Here is a 19,633-nt window from a genome sequence, read left to right on the forward strand (position 1 = left end):
TTTATTAAAGCAAAATACACTGTGTAGCGGAGGTTAATATAACGTCAGTTTAATATGCTCGTGAAATGTAACAACTTTTCGGTTTCACCGATAGGATTTCTACGGTCTTGGTGATGCTGACTCATATGACTCAAATGACTCGTATGATCCGGATCTCTTCAATGACTGACTCAGAAAGACCCTGAGTCCGTAAAAGGATCCGGATTTGCCATCTCTAATGCGCGAAGCCCCCACCTTTTTTTTTTTACCATGTGTGTGAGTGGGAGCCCACCCCTTAGATTCTATTGGCTCTAACGGTCAGAAAGGTGTGTCAACCATCAAAATCGAGCAAGGGGGGCCAGAGATATAGAAAAAAAAACATTTTCACCCAAATCACCTCAGAGGTGGGGTGGTTTTGGCTAAACCTCTCTAAAAAGGTCAAATGTCACTTGTTTTGCATCAATCTTGATACAAGGTACTTATTATATGTTGTACTTTGGATTCCTAAAGCTTTTAGTCTACTAACCCATCATCCAAGGGTAGTTTTCACTATCTGTAAAAAATAGTTTTTGGACGGACACTATAATTTACAGTTTTTTACTATGTAAAATCTGAATTTTCTTTAAAATAAAAAACATTTATATTGATTCTGACACTTCTACATCCAACTCACAGATGTAACCTTGCTTTGATAAAAGAAATTATTCATATAACCCTTTTAGAAGTTAAGTTGTAGTCATTTGTTTTGGGCATGTCATTTTCGAGCCTGAAACATGAAAAACAGGCTAGGTGCTTAACAGGTTAAACATTGTCACAGCTCACAGGATAGGTACCTGTCAGCCAATAAGACAGATGTTTATTTCCATTCAACTCTCTGGTTGGTCTGGTGCCTTGCCTCTGTTGCATTCACCGAACACGGGAAATTACAATCCTGCCGTCCTCTCTCGTGTCATGATGAGGTTCAGGTAAAGCACGGTTAATGTATTATATGATTGACTCAATAATATAATACATGACTTTGAGAGTAGGCAATCTAGGCATATTAACAAAATGAATTAAACATACTTATCACGGCGACGGTGTACTGAGATAAAAAACGGTGTAGGCCTACTGAGATAAAAAAAAATTAAATAAAAAAAAAATGTATTTGTATTTTTTTTTGCTGGGGGCCCTTAGTGGCTGCAGGGCCCTAAGTGGCCGCTTATGTCGCTTAATGGGTCGGGCCGGCTCTGACTGTAAGTGTAAGCCTTACACTTACACTGTAAGGATTAGTAACATGTATTGTATTTATGTGATGACATTTGGAGATGTTTAAACTCAATGAGAAAATGCGTTAGCATTCGCGCTAGTGTTAGCATACACGCTAGCGTTAGCCATACTAACCTGTATACATGCTTATTGCACAGCTAGCATGAGCTATATTTACCTTGTTTACACTTAGCGGTCCTATGTGTTAATCTGTGTATGTTACACTTGCATGTATGAGATCATTAAGTGCCTTGTAACTTCTTTTTTTATAGTTTCACTCCGTTTCAATGTCAGTGACTAAATAAAGGAGCATGGCTGCCCTGGCTCTCAAAAGAGTTTGGCTGGCTGTTCACACTGAGACAGCACAACACATTGAGAGAACAGTACACCTATTGTGTAAGTAGTAAGCATACAAGCAGGTCACACAGTATGATCACAAATACATTAACTCTGTTAAAAATCTGTTTTTATTAAAAAGTACAGGCTGCATATGTGTTCTCAGCCTTGGAGAAACTTGACATGTTTTGGTACATGTGTCTGAACCTCTTAATAAAACAGATATTTCAACTTGTGCCTACTTTGTTCATGTACTGTTGAGGTTAATTTCAGTAGTTGTGTGCTATCATGTTTACAAAGTGTGAAGAGGAGGCAACTTTAGAATAGGGAACCTGTTCAGGTCAATTAGAGTCAAATTACTAGCTTATTGGTTATGAACAAGACTTCACTTTAGAATAGGGAACATATTATTGGATAGAAATACCTAATTTTGAGTTATTTAGACTTAATTAACACTTATAGTTTCATGTCTTGTTACATGAGAATAGATCATATTTGTTAAGTGTTATTATGGGAGAATTACTATTCTTGTGGTACTACTGCCTTATTAGGCCCATATTGAGCAGAGCATATTAAGACCAAAACTCATGTACAACAACTTCCTTACTTGCAATAAATAAGCACTAATTAGAGGGTTATTGAGGAAAAACTCTCAACTAATGGCCTATTACTTGTAGAATATGGTCATGTAGAATAAGGCATTAATAAGTATTTTATAATGACTAATAAAGAGCCAATATACTGCTAATATCAGGGTTGCCAACTCTCACGCATCTGGCGTGTGACACACGCTTTCACTCTCAATCTCACGCTCTCACGCTGCCCAAACTATTCTCACGCCAAAAACAAGAATACCGAAGACTAGAAACGGTTTTGAAAACTTTTGTCACGTAGTGATCGTCTTCTCAATAGAACATCTTTGCTAATGTCTTCTGGCCAATCAGAATCACGATTACGGCGTGGTGTTGTTGCAGGAAGTCCCGACGGAGAATACTTTTGCGGTAGTACATCTCTATATATCGATACAACATTACGTGTTGATAGAAATCAACACGTAATGAAATAAGACCCCACGGTTTGATGATTGATACGTGTGTGGGCTGTCTTTCATTTTGACACACAGAACAATGGGGGCTATCCACCCTTATCCACAATGTAAAGTAATTCACACAGCCTCTTCCCTCTTCTCTCTGTGAGGAGCAGCAGGTTCAGCTTTCAGAACAAAGTAACAAAAAACTAAAATGGCGTAAATATGTCGTGCAGTATTAGATTTATTTATTTTTCTTCTCAAGAGAGTACCAGAATGTGTATTTTATGTTAGTATTTAAAAAAATCTCCTGGGGGAGAATCCCCCCAGACCCCCCTGCAGGGGTTGGGTTTTCAGCATGTCAACTCTTTCACCTGTGGGGAAATTGCAGGATTGGCTCCAGGTCGACCTTTTTATTTACTACAAGACAAATGTGCCTTTTTATTTCATACAGTTCAATTTGGATTGAGACAGGGAAATAATCTAAACCTCACGCGTGGCGTTTCACTGTCGGGGGGAGCGTGTATGTAATTACATTGCAAATACTGACTTGAGCCCCACCACTGTATGGGTTAGCCCTACCATAGATTACCCAACAAAAATACTCTGGAGCCGCAACTGCGGACCCGTATTGCGCATGCGCAGATCTAAGATCCAGTAGAAATGATAAAAAAGTAAAAGTCTGCTGCTTATTGTTCTACTAGGCCAAAATAGAGTCAAAGAGTATATGAGAGTGAGAGTGTGTTAATTAATATATTTGGCAGTTTGGAGTAAGTCTGTAGATTTGTTTGTGTGTGTGTGTTTCATGTATAGGCCTCTCACGATAATTAATTTTGTTGGATACATTTTCCCGGAAATTATTGGGATAAACGATAATATTGTCGGCACCGTTGTATGACCATTTTAGACCACTGACATAATGATAATATATAATAATAATTCAAGTACATCCTTTCAAACTGCTAGTCACATCCTCATGTAAATGGCAATTTATCGAGGTCAGAAAAGTTATCGAGTTCATTTTTATTTATCGTACGATAAGTCAATTAATTGCTTATCGCGACAGGCACACAATAAAACAGTGGAAACAAACATGTTTGACTTTCATTAGTGAATGAAACTGTGTGCCCTTTATAGTCTGTGTCCATTATTGTGTATTTGTATATATTGTATATATATCCTTATATGCTAAGGTCCCGCTGCTGACACGATAGCAGTCATGTTGTGCGCATATGTGTAATTAAACCGAATTAAACCCATGATATCAAAATCTCATTCCAGCCAGGTACCCAAAGTTGGCAACCCTGTAATATGCATGTTAATTAACAACTAGTTGATGGTGAATTTGTGTACCTTAATATAAAGTGTTCCCTTGCTTTCAAATTGTATGAGACAGACACTCAATATGTACATCCATATTTTGATCCAGTTTTAGAGTAAATCACTTTGAGTTGCAAATTGACGACTTCGACTGTGCAAAATAGAGGAGACTTCACTGGTCTTTTGACTCGAAAAAACAAATGACTTGTTTCTTTACAGTAAGGTAAGCTAAGTGGTTGGAGGCTGGCTGTATCTAAATATTGAACCTGCAAACATTAATCTTGCTTCACCATTAACCCCTTGTTTTGCACTTCAATGTGAAGCATGTATTATTATTATATTATACCAAAGTAGTAACTTGATACGGCTCCGAAACAGTTAAAAGTGTATGGTATGCATGTATCATACTGTGTTTCTGTGAGATAGTTTTGCATCGGTTGGCACTTTTAATTCATTGTGAAAATGGCAAATTCCGTCAATACCAATAAAAAACAATGTGTAGAGATGTAAACTAATTATTGGATTTAAATACATTGAATGGCTATTTCAGAGAGAATACTGATCATAAAAAATATCAAGGATGGGTGTTGATTTTATTGGCTTATTATATTAACTTCACTATTACCTTACAGATAATATTTACCGCAAGAGGATTTTTCTTTTGTTGGTGCACATAAATCTGCCTCATCGTAACATGTAGCATGTAGCATGTACCTGCAACATACAACATTTGGATAACAAAAAGTAAAGAATGTGTAACTTTTGCCTCATAATAGGAAGTGATCCGACATTTACAGATATGCTCCCAGAGAGGTGTTTTGAAAGGTCAAGCCACGGCAACACCAGTGGAGACCGGCCTGCGTGAGTGTCACATTACACCAAATGAACAGCATAATGCCGCGCTCTCTGATTCAGCTTAGCGCTAAAAGGTTTCAACAAATGAACAGTTTAGCACCAAGGTCATTTATCTGTGCGATTCCAAAGGTTGCTGCAGCTTCATGGGACTGCATGACCGGGGAACGTTTGGCATTGTGTACAATTACAAAGGAGCAATTAGCATTTATATAGGCTCCGGTGTGGAACATGAATAGATAACTACAGGAGGTGCTCTCATTATCACCAATGGCATGTGTAACTTAATAAAGAGCGTACGATTATGGCCCACTTTTGCTATTACGCACTTTCCTGAAAAGACCAATTAAAATGTTTCCATGAAAATGACATAGGATGAAAATAAAATGAAGAACATTTGCAATTGTATAGCTTCTTATTTGTTATTCATGAAAGAAATGCAGTTGCTGAGGTTGTGATTTTCACCCCAGAAAGGCACAATCAAATGTCCTCCTTCCCATAGCCTCAATACCGTCTTCTCCGGCTTGACCAAGACACTGATGCCGGGGGGGTAAATGCCAGTCCATTTCTTTTACCTGCGTCTTTCTGGAAAGGCGCTGACAATTATCATTCGCCTCCTGATGGACTGTCTGGGCCTCTCATGTGGCAGATAAGAGCGGAGGTAAATAAACTGGAAGAGCGAGACGTGTAATGCCATTTGGCAAACTGGCATATGAAGAAAGGTCCCAGAAAGAGTGTCATCAAAACAAGTCACCAAAATCTTATTCCGTCAACTCCCCGCCTTCCTAGACCAGACGCACACGCAGTCAGGGCCACGGCTGTTTGATCTCTGAAAGGTCCACGGAATGGGGAGAAATTAGCTGAGGCAGAAGGTGCACAAATGATGTTGACACTGTCATAGGTCATCTCTGCTTCACATACCGGAGGCCTGCAAAGTCAACAGGTGTTCATTTAAAGGGGGAGGAATCAGAGTGAGGAGTACAAAGCTAATTTGATTGGAACGACTCTCCTCGATTCATCTGCAAGGGCTGAAGGTCCCTGGAAGTCTGCAAAAACGTTCAGAACAAACATGGAGGCGCTCCGTTACAGAGTCAGAGAATGGGTTAGTCAGGGTGTTCGGTGTCAGTGTCAGCATGCTGTCTCCCAGACTGACAATCTGTTCTAATGAGCTCACTGGGACTGGAAATTCTGCCCATGGTGAGCAACAGAAAAAAATACATATTAACGATTATTTGGATATTTAGTTGTTTTTTTGTTGTTGATAATTTGGATTATTCTTTTTTTTAAATTAATTTACCCAACAAAGTTCTTACTTACTGTAGGCCTTTTGTCTTGCAAATCGGAAAATGAATTTGTACCCTCGCAGCAAAATTTAGAACCCCACCTTTCAGTCTTTTTCAGCTAGTCATCATGATAGTAGTTGCTTGACTTGGTCTCCGGACACACAGCTGTCTATTTCTTCAGTAAAGACATCAGGCTACACCTCTGACTCAGTTTCACTTGTCTGGAATTAAAACACATAACTGGAACCATCAGAAACAGATAGGTCAGTTAGTGTTAACACTACAAACAGACTTGCCTTACAACAACATTGATACAAATAACTAATATCGTCAAGTCAGTATCAATCTGTGTATCTACCGTCCATTTGTTTTTACAACAGGTAAGCAGAAGAGCGTCTGAGAGGCCTTTTTGCTTTTTACCTTACTAAATGGTCTAATGGTCATTGGAGCGAGGGGCGGGTCGAAACTCACAGAAGTGATTTCAAAACAAGAGCACTCGTTTGCTTGGAACTGTGATAATATTATAAACAAGGGGAAACCAGGTGAATTTAGTGTACTTTTTGAGTAATCCTCTGTCAATGTCCCCTCCCGAGTTCAAGAATGCATGTTTCTTTGCTATTTTGAATAAGCGTTAAAACACCTTTCTTCATGAGACTTATATTGTTGGACAGAGTATTTTAAGAGGATATGGTAGACATGTGTAGACATGATGACATGATGATGTAGCTGATTGTATAATGTGTATCTGGTGTTTTTAGAATAGTTAATTGATTGTTATAAAATAAAGTAATTGTGTTAACTGAAACTGTCTCTGGCCCCGTTATGTTTAACGAACCTGTGTTCCTTGTGGGTTAAATATTTTATTATCAATAGTTAATTCCTAGGGGTGAAACTCCCTTAGGTGGCGTTGTTGGCAACACAAACTCTTACACCACACCGTCACATTTGGGTGGCATGTGGCGCAGTGGATAGAGCCTTGGTGTTGGGATCAGGGGGTCACAGGTTCAAACCCCACTGCAGTCAGCATGTCGTTGTGTCCCTGGGCAAGACACTTCACCCCAAATTGCTCCTGTGGGGATTGTCCACAGTATTGAGTATGTAAGTCGCTTTGGATAAAAGGGTCTAACAAGTGACATATAATAACATGATATCAGCAATACTTCCAGTCAGTATTCCAGCAGCAGCATTTGTACCCCTTGGAAAGTCTTTAGAGACTGGCCTGGATAGCTGGTCACAACTATCCTTCAGCAAAGTGACAAACCCTTGTGACTCTTGTTGGCCTCTTATGACAACGCTGTCTTTTAAATAGGATTATTTCTCTGCTCCCAGTTCATTCCTCGCAGATTCTTCCATCAGTCCCAGTCATTGCATGTCAGTCAATAGAGCTTCGAAAAATGTGTCCAATTCAACAAAATGTGTTTTTGTGAGTGAAGGCCAGAGCTAAATTATAGATTGTTTGATTGTGTAATTACAAGGTGAGAGAAAAATAAATCCACATCCTCCTACTAAACTTATTTTATTTACTTTTCCATGTTATACTTATATACTTACCTGTATTACAACATTTGCATGTTGAACTACATGCTGGATATCTTCCCCAGCCTCAAGGAAATACAATAAAATAAATGGATTAATAATTTTAAAAAATTGATAAAAATGTATACATTAATAATGTTGTGTGCAAACATTTCAAATTTAAATACAAAAGGGAAAAAAGTTTACTTTTGAAATGATTTCTCACAAAAACCTTTCTAAATTATAGTAAATTATTAAAAAAGGTTTAGTCAATATACGTTTTTCTGCCTAACATAGTTGAAATTGAACGTAAACTATATCAAACACCACATCCATGGCAATTAACCCATTTTTGCCCGCTATTTAAATTGACTTTGGTTGAAGTTAATAACAATATTGATATTATATAGATAGATATATAGCATATAATTGAGGCAGTCTTTCTGAACACTTTTAAAATAAAATACTGCAAATGAAGAACATTTGAAAACACGTGGCAACTTTATTAATACAGCAGATGAAAAGATTTGTGGAAGGATACATTCTTCATGGACTTCAATGGCTCTCTAGATAAAGGGTGTTTTATGGTTGCTTGTATTATCCTCAGATAGTGGTTTGTTTAAATAACTAGTGACAATTGAATAAATATTGCAAAAAAGGGCTCCAAAAAAGGCATATATATATATATCCTGGCCGGCTTAGCCAGTGTGTATTTTTTTGATTGTGTCATTTCTCCAAACACATACAGTAAAAATGCCTGTTTTGAAGCCTTAAAATGGTGCAGGAAAAGGACTTTACATTGTATTATACTTAAAGACAGGGCTATTCAGTTAAGAGAAGAGAAAAAAGGAAAGAAAACTGTTATAATGGGTGATGTAACATTAATGACTGACATAATATGAGGTCCTTGCAGGGGCGGCGCCAGGGGGTAGCTTGGAGTTGCTATAGCAAATGTTGTTATAATTCTCAGTATGCGAACACAGATCGAAAATGGAAAGATTTCTCACAAGTCAGCGTAAACGGCCGCGATCTCCAACGGAGCCGGTCCAGCCGGACAACCGTGTGTGTGTGTGTGTGTGTGTGTGTGTGTGTGTGTGTGTGTGTGTGTGTGTGTGTGTGTGTGTGTGTGTGTGTGTGTGTGTGTGTGTGTGTGTGTGTGTGTGTGTGTGTGTGTGTGTGTGTGTGTGTGTGTGTGTGTGTGTGTGTGTGTGTGTGTGTGTGTGTGTGTGTGTGTCAGAGTTCCCGTTAGAATATTTTTTTGCCGGTCAACATGTCCGTTAAAGTTGAAATCTTCCGGACAAAATTAGATAAGTGCCGGTTAAAGGTCTTCTTTGTTATTTATTGAGCTTTAAAACAAATTGATATGATTCGACATTAAACAAACTAATTATAGTAGATTAACTACATTATTCAAAAGTGTACAGTAATTTACAAAACGCGGGAATAATAAACGGAGCGCTCTCTCCTTCTCCTGACAGCCCGTCAGTATCATGCAGCTCGCGGATCCAGTAATGAGTGACCCGACAGTAAAACTAAACATATCTATAACTAGTTTAGGTAGTTTGAGAGGTAATTAAAATAGCTACGTGTGATTTTCTAACCTGAAGTGTGTTTTGCTCTGCTCGCCGCTGCAGGGGATCATGCAGAGCTGCGTGTCGACTCGTCAGCAGCAGCCGATCTCTCTCTCCTGTCAGATTAGACTTTACTCGCATTTATGTCCATATCGATCAGATCTAGCTAGTTCTAGCTAATGATATGACTACCTGCTTGTTAAAAGACACCTAAACAATAAGCGTCGCTATGCAACCGGATGAGGCCACAAAGTATAGCGCAGCATTATGCATTTGTTTACATGCCCACCGGAACCCCGAGGCATTACCAACAGATCAACGCACAATCAACCCATACAGGACATCTCTTTCTCCACATTAAGTGTTAGACATTAGAATTGACAATTTTTGTCTGTCACATACTCTTTTGTCTGTCACATACTATTCTTGTCTGTCACATAAGTGGCGCAACTGATGCGGTATTGCGCTAAGGGAAAATTATTTTGACCGGACATTTTGACCGGAGAGATTTAGATTTGCCGGACTTCAGCATATTTTACCGGTCATTGTCCGGTAATTACCGGCTAACGGGAACTCTGGTATGTGTGTGTGTGTGTGTGTGTGTGTGTGTGTGGTGATGAGGTTAAATGCCACAGCATGCCAGTTGAAACAGTGAACGATCGCTATTGTGTACGCTTAGGGTGTAATGGTATTATACACAAATATTGCAGGAGCACAGAAACAGTGTTCAAATTCTGCTTTTACAAACTTATTTTGGTTGTGCTTACCTTGCAAAGTAATGTTATAAGTGTCAAAGGAATGTTTTAATGTAAATATTAATGATAATATTGTAGCGTGTCCAAGTTAATAGTTATTTCAGTTATCAGATGTGCACAGTTTAGTACATTTAGGCAATGTTGTTGGCGGGAGTTAGGGAGAGACCGCCCCTTCCAGGTGTGTGTGTGCGTTTTTCGGTGTGTGTGTAGGGAGTACGAGACGGTAGGAGTTGTGTTCGAGTGTGGGGAAAAGTCATAAGAGTGTTATACTATTGATTGGTTCTGTAAGGCGTGGCTGTGGCCGTCAATACCATAAAATAAAGAGAATGTTTTCGACATTGAAGGCTCGTGATCTGTGATCTTGAATAGCCGTGAACGCTACAATATGAACAGGCTCGTGCTTGGCCCACTGGTATTGTTTGTTTATTTATTTTGAAAATTAACTAGCAACGCCGTGCTGTCATATAGCAACTGCTAAACTACTGCAGCAAAAAAATCCTGGCGCCGCCCATGGGTCCTTGGCACTCAGACTCTAGGGATCATTTTGTGATCATGGGGCATCACCCTTACAGCATCAGGACAATATCATATGGAGTCAGACACTGGAAGTGTGCTGGAGGTGTTGACTGGGACTGATGGAAGGATGAGGCTGATGAGACTGAAGAATCTGCGAGGAACGAACTAGCGGCAGAGAAATAATTATATATTAAAAGACAGCAACATCATAAGAGGCCAACCAGAGTGACAGAGTGTGTCACTTTGCTGAAGGATATTTGTGACCAGCTATCCAGGCCAGACTCTAAAGACTTTCGAAGGTGTAAAAATGCTGCTGCTGGAGTACTGACTGGAAGTAGTGCTGATAATATGTCTACCATATCCTCTTAAAATACTCTGTCCAACAATATCAGTCTCAGGAAGAAATGTTTTTTAATGCTTATTAAAAGAAAACATGCATTCTTGTACTCAGGAGGGGACATTGACAGAGGATTACTGGAAAAGTACACAGTAAGTAAGTAGTACTTCATAGTACTTGTGGGGGTATAATTTCACTAGTACTGAGTCCAACAGGATCAATCTCATGAAGAACTAATGGCAACAAAAAATAATTCCCTCATCAAACTTAGCAGAAGTGGCTTGATTTTGTTCTCAGCAGGGGACTTTGACAGAGTATTTCTAAAAAAATACAGTAAAAGTACTTCAATATATTGTTAGTAGTAGGCTAACTAATACAAAGTCAAACATTATCAATTTCATTAAGAACTAATGGTAAAATTGTAGTTATATCACTCATCAAAGTTAGCAGAAAAACATGCATTATGTACAACCTGGTCTCACCAGAATGCGTGACTCCACCACGACTCCTTAACACCGCAGTACGTGGTGGAGTCACGCACTCTGCTACATTTGCGTGTCGGCACCACGCAAATAACCCCAATGTAAAGTGAATGAGGCTCCTTTGTCGTGGTGCACACACGCATTTCTACAATGTCCCGCAGTGAGCTTTTATTCTATAACACGTTTTTAAAATCTACTTTATAGCTTGTAGTAACTCACGGGAGGCTTCTTTTATTTTATTTGTATTCATAATCATTTTTATTTTTCGTCAGAATGTAAAAATTACATTAGTTACGAATTTTTGTTCTCAATAAATAGTGCATTGTGTGTAATACAACTGTGATTTTTATTAAATTAGTTCGTTTTTAAGGAAGGCCAGAGCTTCAGCTGTGTCAAATAAATTGTTCCCTTTAATTAACGTTATTTAAAAGATAATTATATTCCTATTTGATCATGTCCCCTTTATTGTATTACGGACGCAAAGAGCAATGTGAGCGTCCATTCCCATTGGATAACGGAGGATTTTACACCCGGAATTAAGTATTCTCCTTACTGTCGATTGATTTTACAGTGATATCTGCACTACTCATCAACTCAAAAACACCAGATTATCCTTGTTAATTACACAACATTGATTGGTTTAAATTGTGTACAATGTTTTTGTATTTTCCCCTTTCGATTCGGAGAAACAAATATTTTTTCTGAGTTTTTGGATGGCAGAAGACACCCAGAATCCTCAGCTATCCTTTGGGACTACACCATGTGCTTAGCTTGACAAACCCCGTGATCAGTCCTCAAGCTCTGTGATTGGTTGACCTCCAACTGCATTCCATATGAAAAAAACGTTTCGTAAAAGATAAAACCATACTTTATTCAGCAGTGCTTGCTTTACTCTTTGAAAGTCATCACATGAATGCATTGTAATAAATGGTTTGGCTGCATTAAATATTACACATCTGTCGTAGTATTTATCTACAGAGATCGGGCATCAGAATAGACCGGAAACTATTCTTTTACCGTTCTGTTTTAATTTCACAATAAAGTTAGTAGTAATAATTTGTTTTGATATTATTGTTTTTTATTAACTACTAGACCGCTGGGTCATGTTAAGACCATCTTTTCTGTGTTGCTGTGGGTTTTTTCCATCGCTTTTATGTTACAAATATCAAAACAATAACAAAATATATCCGTCGTAAACTAAACCGGAAACAGCAATATATTTTATTTTGTTAACACTGTAAACTTGACAGCTTTTTAACCCGCACCTCCTACTGGTTAAAGCACGTTATTACATGTTTAGAGTAATTGCAATGCAGGTAGATTGTGTTGCTTTTTAATGACTGTTTTAAAATGCCTTTTTCTTAATGTCTTTCATTTTTGTAATGCACTTTTGAATGTGTTATATTTGATGAAAACATTTAAATATTAAGAGTACATACAAAATAGTGGGAAAGTAGAAGGTCAATGATATAAATATAGAATAGAAAATATCAAGAAGATACTGTAAATAATATCTACAATAAAACAGTTTAGTGCCTGATGGGAGGATGTGCAAAACAGACAAACTAATAAGGCTTTATTTAAACATTAAAGAATCAACTTTCCTGCAATGTTAACTATGTTGAAGCACTTATTTTAACTGATATTATACATATTTATTATACTCTTATAAGATGTATGTAGATAGAATAAGAAATGTGCAGAATACGACAGTTTAATGGTGGAAGTATACACACATATTGATAGATGTCTTGTAATGCACTGTTGAGGAACCTGTGACCCAAGTTTTTCATTCATTGCATAACTACACTGTAGTTGTGTATATGATATGTCAATAAACCTTAGAAAATCTTGAAATCTTGAAAGGGATGTGCAAAATAGCCATTATATACAGTTTTTAATGAACTATTAGTAGAGAATAACGAGTAATGAATATGCTTTATAGGGATCTGCAGATAAATATTTAGTCTTCTCAAGCACCCACTACCAAATATCTCGCCTGATTGTTGGCACTTGACAATCACCTTTACTGAATTTTACTCAGGTGTAACTAAAGTCTGATTTAGGGGTTGTTTATATTTCACATCATTAATCCACATCTGTGAAGTAACTACAATAAATGTAGTGGAGTAAAAATACCAGGTTAACCTTAAAGAAAGCCCTCAGGATTATAAAAGACCCCCATCACCCCAGCCACAAACTGTTCTGTCTGCTGCCGTCTGGCAGGCGGTACCGCAGCATCCGGACTAAAACCACCAGACTCAGGGACAGCTTCATCCCACAGGCCAGAAGACTATTAAACACCTGTATTGTATTGTCATTTTCGGACACCTTAAAATACTGCCAGACTGGTGAAGCCATTTTGGCGAGCTTGTTTTGCCGCACACAGAGAAAAGTGTCATGTATTTTACGTCTCGCGATCGGCATTTTTAGAGAGCACTGATCGATCGCCACGCAAAAACTGCGGTATTTTTACAGCTCCTTATGGGTACTGCAATTTGTGAAGTGCTTTCCTCTGTGGTGAAACTATCAGCACTGCATTACGGAGGAAAGCGGCAGAAAGTCGCCTGGAGTTAAAGAGAGCGGGGCTGCATTGCGTGCATGGCTTCCTTCTGCAGGTAACGGGTACAATTTAAATATTTTGCACACTTATTCCACTTATTCCTAGTGTGCCACTGGTTACGGTGCCGCGTACCAATGGTGGCACGCGTGCCAGGGGTTGCCGACCCCTGAGCTAAGCACATGGTGTAGTCCCAAAGGATAGCTGAGGATTCTGGGTAGTGTAGTGTCTTCTGCCATCCAAAAACTCAGAAAAAATATTTGTTTCTCCGAATCGAAAGTGTTAGCAGAGTAAGCATAACTTCATTGCTGTTTAGCATCCAAATAAGCGGAGGAGTAACGAAACATCAGAGACAGTGGCATTTCATTCAACGGGCCCTCCCATTGGAGGCGTGGCTTTATTTATACCCATCATTGACCTTTAACCTGTTACGCTATTGGCTTCCAGTCATGCACAACAAATAACACAAATTGGTAACATATTTACCTGAATGTTAACACCCCCACTTGATAACACATTTGTGGTCTTTTAACAAATAAAAACATTATAAGGTTCTCTACCTTACAGAAGTTGTTACTCACCAAACATAAACTTTGCAAACTTAATCAACTTAAACTTTGGTGCAGGTTTTGTCATAACATCTGCCACCATCTGGTCTGTTGGACAATAAATCAGATTTGTTTTTCCCCCTTCCACAGTTGACCTCAGAAAATGATACTTAATGTCAATATGCTTGCATCTCTGTCTGTTAACAGGATTCTTTGCCAACGCTATTGTGCCCTGGTTGTCTTCGTAAATCGTAGGTAGTGTATATTCACATTTGTCAATGCCCTCTAGTAGTTGTATTAAGTACATACACTCCTGCATAGTAGCTGCTAAAGCCATATACTCGGCTTCACAAGTTGATAAAGCAACAGTTGGCTGCTTTTTGGTTTTCCATGAAACCAGTGGCCCGCTCTCATTAAGGCTAACACAATAACCTGACATACTACGTCTGTCGGTTAGATCAGCAGCCCAATCTGCATCGCTGTATGCTTGTAAGCCCAGTTTTTCACTCTTACATTTCCGGTAACACAGCTCCCTGTCGATTGTACCTTTCAAATATCTCAGTACATGTGTGACAGTAATCCATTGCTCTTCTGTCGGCTCAGAAAAATACTGGGACAGTTTACTGACAACAAAACTCAAATCAGGCCTCGTGCACACAGCTAGGTAGATCAGGCTACCTACTGCCTCTCTGTACATTCTAACATCCTTCATCGGTACAGCATCATCCAAGTAGTTCAGTTTTTGCTCACAAGGTGTCGCTCTCGGTTTACAATCCTGCATGTCCTGCACCTTTCAAGTATTTTGTTCACATATTTCTTCTGTGACATCTTTACACATGAATCAGTTTGATCAAAATCAATGCCAAGGAAATGTTTTAGTTTCCCCAAGTCCTTCATCCTGAATTTAGCTGTGAGCATCTCTTTAACAACTTTCAATGCATTGTTATCACTAGCTGCAATGATTATATCATCAACCCATATTATCATTATCACTTTCCAGTTTTCAGTTTCTTTTGTGTAAACACAATGGTCAGCAGGGTTCTGTAGGAACTCATTTTCACTCAGATACTCATGTAGCATTTTGTTCCAATTTCTGCCTGACTGTTTAAGCCCATATAATGACTTTTCTAGCTTGTACACCAACTTTTCACCTTTACTAGATTTGACCTCAAAACCCTCTGGCTGGTCCATGTATATCTCACAGTCTATTGGTGCATGTAGGTAAGCAGTTTTAACATCCATTTGGTGTAAAATCAGATTTTCCTGTGCTGCTTTTTGCATTAACACTCTGATACTGGTGAGGTTAGCGGTAGGTGAAAATGTCTCATCATAGTTTTCACCCCTCTTCTGACTGTATCCCTTGGCTACATATCGTGCCTTGTATCTTTCGGATCCATCAACATTGGTTTTGATATCGTACACCCATTTACCCCCCACTGCTTTCTCATCTTGAGGTAAGTTGGTCAGGATAAATGTGTCATTCTCTTTTAGTGATTGCATTTCTTCATCCATTGCAATAACCCATTGTTTTGACTCAGATGAAGTTACAGCCTCCCTAAATGTTAAAGGGATATTGCACATTAATCTGTAACAATAGTCAATATTTGTCAGTAGCTGATCCTCACTCTCCTTACCACATACACTGTCACATAAGTAAGCTGGCTTCTTCCTCACTCTTGAAGGATAACGCCTAAGCTCACTCTTGTCTTCTGTCTCTGTTACAACAGGTATAGATACTGGACTTACGTTAGTATCACGTTTGTTTTTGCCAGATTTGTTCTGTACCTCAAAATCATCATCAGAGACGGTTTCTGTTTGTGTTTCTCTTTCTGAATTGGTCTTGGTCACAAACTTCACAAGTCTAGATTTTTGCACTTTTCCACTGTGAGGGAAATATACCATGTAGGCTGGACTATTTTTGTCATATCCAACAAAAATTCCCTCTTCACACCTTGAGTCCAGTTTCTTTTTGTCTTGCTTATAAGCATAGCACACTGACCCAAACTTGTGCATTCTGGAAAGGTTAGGCCGTCTACCTGTCAGCATAAAGTAAGGTGTCTGTTTTGTGCGGTTGTTAAAGCATCTATTCCTTACTACAGCTGCTGTCTGTACTGCATAGGTCCACATACTTTTTGGCATCTCATTTTCTATAAGCATGCACCTGGCCATGTCAAAAAGTGTGCGCCAATTCCTTTCAGCAGTGCCATTTTGATGTGGGGAATACGGTGCTGATTTTTCATGTCTAATCCTATTACTGCATAGTAATGCTTGGTAATGTTTCCCTGTGAACTCTGTGCCATTGTCTGACCTGATACATTTTACTTTCCCGTATGGGGCAGTATCGGCCAGAAATCTCTCTGTTGCTTGCACTGTGTCACTTTTGTTTTTAAGGAAATACACAAACACTGCACTGGAGTAATCATCTGTGAATGATAAAGCATACTTAAAGCCTTCTCTGGATTGCGGATCTATTGGTCCTGCTATATCTGTGTGCACCAACTCTAGAGCTGCTTTGGCTCTTACATCAGGCTCCCTGTTCCTGGTTTGGGTAAACTTCCCTTTAGTGCATACATCACAATGTGGAGGTTTGTTTACCTTACCCTTAACTGACATGCCATTAACAACATTCTGTAACTTCTGAATATCATCATAATTACAGTGTCCCAGGATCTCATGCCATGTCTGTAACACCTGTTGCATTGGTCATCACATTCATCATTTACTGTGTTCAAGAAATAAAGTCTGTTCAATTCATAAATGTGAAATGTTGTACCGTCTTTGTGTTGCAGGACGTCTTTGCCCTGCTTGAAGGTTACCGTTGCTCCTTTGGTTGTAGCTGCTTTCACAGAAAAAATGTCTTGGGGGTACGATGGGATGTACAACGCCTTCTTCAGAGTTGTTTTGTGTCTTTTCCCCATGCTGTCCACCATAATAATAACAGCGTCCCCTCTTCCTTCTGCTACACCATTGCACCTGGTACCATCAGCTAATTCCACACAGTGGGACTCAGCCTGGAAGTCGTCATCAAACCTCTTGAACTTTGTTACATCCGTGACGATATGTGAAGTCGCCCCTGTGTCCACCATCAGTCCTCTCTCGGTGATGCTGCGTCCTGGCTGGACCTTGTTGTCCACGTCGTTGACTCGGAAAGCATACTCCTCGCCAGTCGTTTCATCCGAAGCTTTCCGCGCGTCGTCCTCCCGTCGCTGCTTCCGCCTGCAGGCTGCATCCCGATGCGTGTTGCTCTTACAATGACTGCACCACAGCTTACGTTGGCACGTTCCGGCCTTGTGTCCACTCAGGCCGCATCTATAACAAACAATGTCTGCACACTTGGTTCCTTTATCCCATGCTCTTGGTACAGAGGGTCGTCTCGCTCTCAACTGTTCCCGCGCCCTCATGACGTTGTCCTCTGGTGGCGGTGTGCGCATTCGCTCAGTATCCTCATAGCTGCGGAGCTTAGTCTTAAATTCAGCAAAACTTATTATCCTGTCAATTTGCGTGATGTGTATGGCGAATGGTTTAAATGATTCTGGCAGTCCCTTCAAAACCATTGCTACAAGAAGCCCATCACTTAATTTCTCCTCCGCATTTCTCAAAGCGGTGATGGCGGTCTCTGCACGTATTATATACTCCGTCACACTTTCACTGCTTGACTTTAGGAGTGATGTCAATTCAGTATATAGGCTGATAATACGTGGTTTACCTGTGCCTGCATAATAGTCTCTTAAAATCTTCAATGCCTGCCGACCATTATCCGCCGCCTCCCTCATTACAAGGGACAAACTTTTGTCATCAAGAAATTGGATAAGCTCTGCATAAGCCTCTTCATTTTTCCTTTCATCGTCAGCCTCTTCATCTTCCTCACTTATGTCCGTAGGACTCCTTAAAATAGTATTCTTCAGTCCCTGTAAGCGAAGATGGCCCAAGAATTTCGTCTCCCACAGTTCATAGTTCTTTTCATCCCCGTCAAACACTAACCGAGACCAGCGGGTACTGGAACCTGCGCCCAACCTGCTCATGGCGTTAGCTTAGCTTGCTAATCCACCACACGTGCTACGTTGCGACTTTCCATCGGTGGACAAACGCCGGAAATACTTATTTGGGTGTCTCTGGGCCCATAACCTGTTAGCAGAGTAAGCATAACTTCATTGCTGTTTAGCATCCAAATAAGCGGAGGAGTAACGAAACATCAGAGACAGTGGCATTTCATTCAACGGGCCCTCCCATTGGAGGCGTGGCTTTATTTATACCCATCATTGACCTTTAACCTGTTACGCTATTGGCTTCCAGTCATGCACAACAAATAACACAAATTGGTAACATATTTACCTGAATGTTTACAGAAAGGGTTATACAAGCTATAAAGTAGATTTTAAAAACGTTTTATAGAATAAAAGCTCACTGCGGGACGTTGTAGAAATGCGTATGTGCACCACGACAAAGGAGCCTCATTCACTTTACATTGGGGTTGTTTGCGTGGTGCCGACACGTAAATGTAGCAGAGTGCGTGACTCCACCACGCACTGCGGTGTTAAGGAGTCGTGGTGGAGTCACGCATTCTGGTGAGACCAGGTTGATTATGTACTATGGAGGGGACTCTGACAGAGGATTACTCACAAAGTACACAGTAAAAGTACTTCATTTTATTTCTGGTAGAAGTCAAACTAGTACCGAGTCCAAGAGTGTCAGTTTTATTAAGAACTTGTGGTAAAGAATATTTGTATCACTCATTGAATATAGCAGGGAAAAAAATGAAGAACTGCTGATTTGAAAAAACGAACGAAAGAGCCGGCTCTTTTAAGTGAACGACGGGAGCCGGCTCGCGCCCGCGAACGAGCCGTTTTTTGTTTTTTTTTGTTAAGTAATACAAGACAGAATGATATGATGATCTCCACGCTACAGCTGCTCCATGCATGCATGCAGTGACATGTAATATCCAAGGATTAGAGACTGTTGGATGCTGCTGTTTTGAGCATTGCAATACATATGTTTTTTTATGATTAGAGACGGTTGGATGCTGCTGTACTGAGCATTGCAATATATTTATTTTCACTATGTTATTTATTTATGATTATCCTTGGGCTCAGCAAAGATTTGATGTCAGCTGTTGCTGTCTTTTTTTCTTTAGTTAATACTGAAATAGAGCCCTGCTGTTTTGTCAGGGCCTTTTCTTTAAATATAATTTTAAAATGTCGATACAGTAGCCCCTTTTTTTAAATGTCTATGCTTAAGTTTTTATAGGTGTTGCTATCTGCTTTGTGTAGCGTGGTTCTACAAGCAAGTCAGTGCATTCATTGGGTG

This window comes from Trematomus bernacchii, unplaced genomic scaffold, assembly GCF_902827165.1.
Source record: "Trematomus bernacchii unplaced genomic scaffold, fTreBer1.1, whole genome shotgun sequence".
Classification (NCBI taxonomy): Eukaryota; Metazoa; Chordata; class Actinopteri; order Perciformes; family Nototheniidae; genus Trematomus; species Trematomus bernacchii.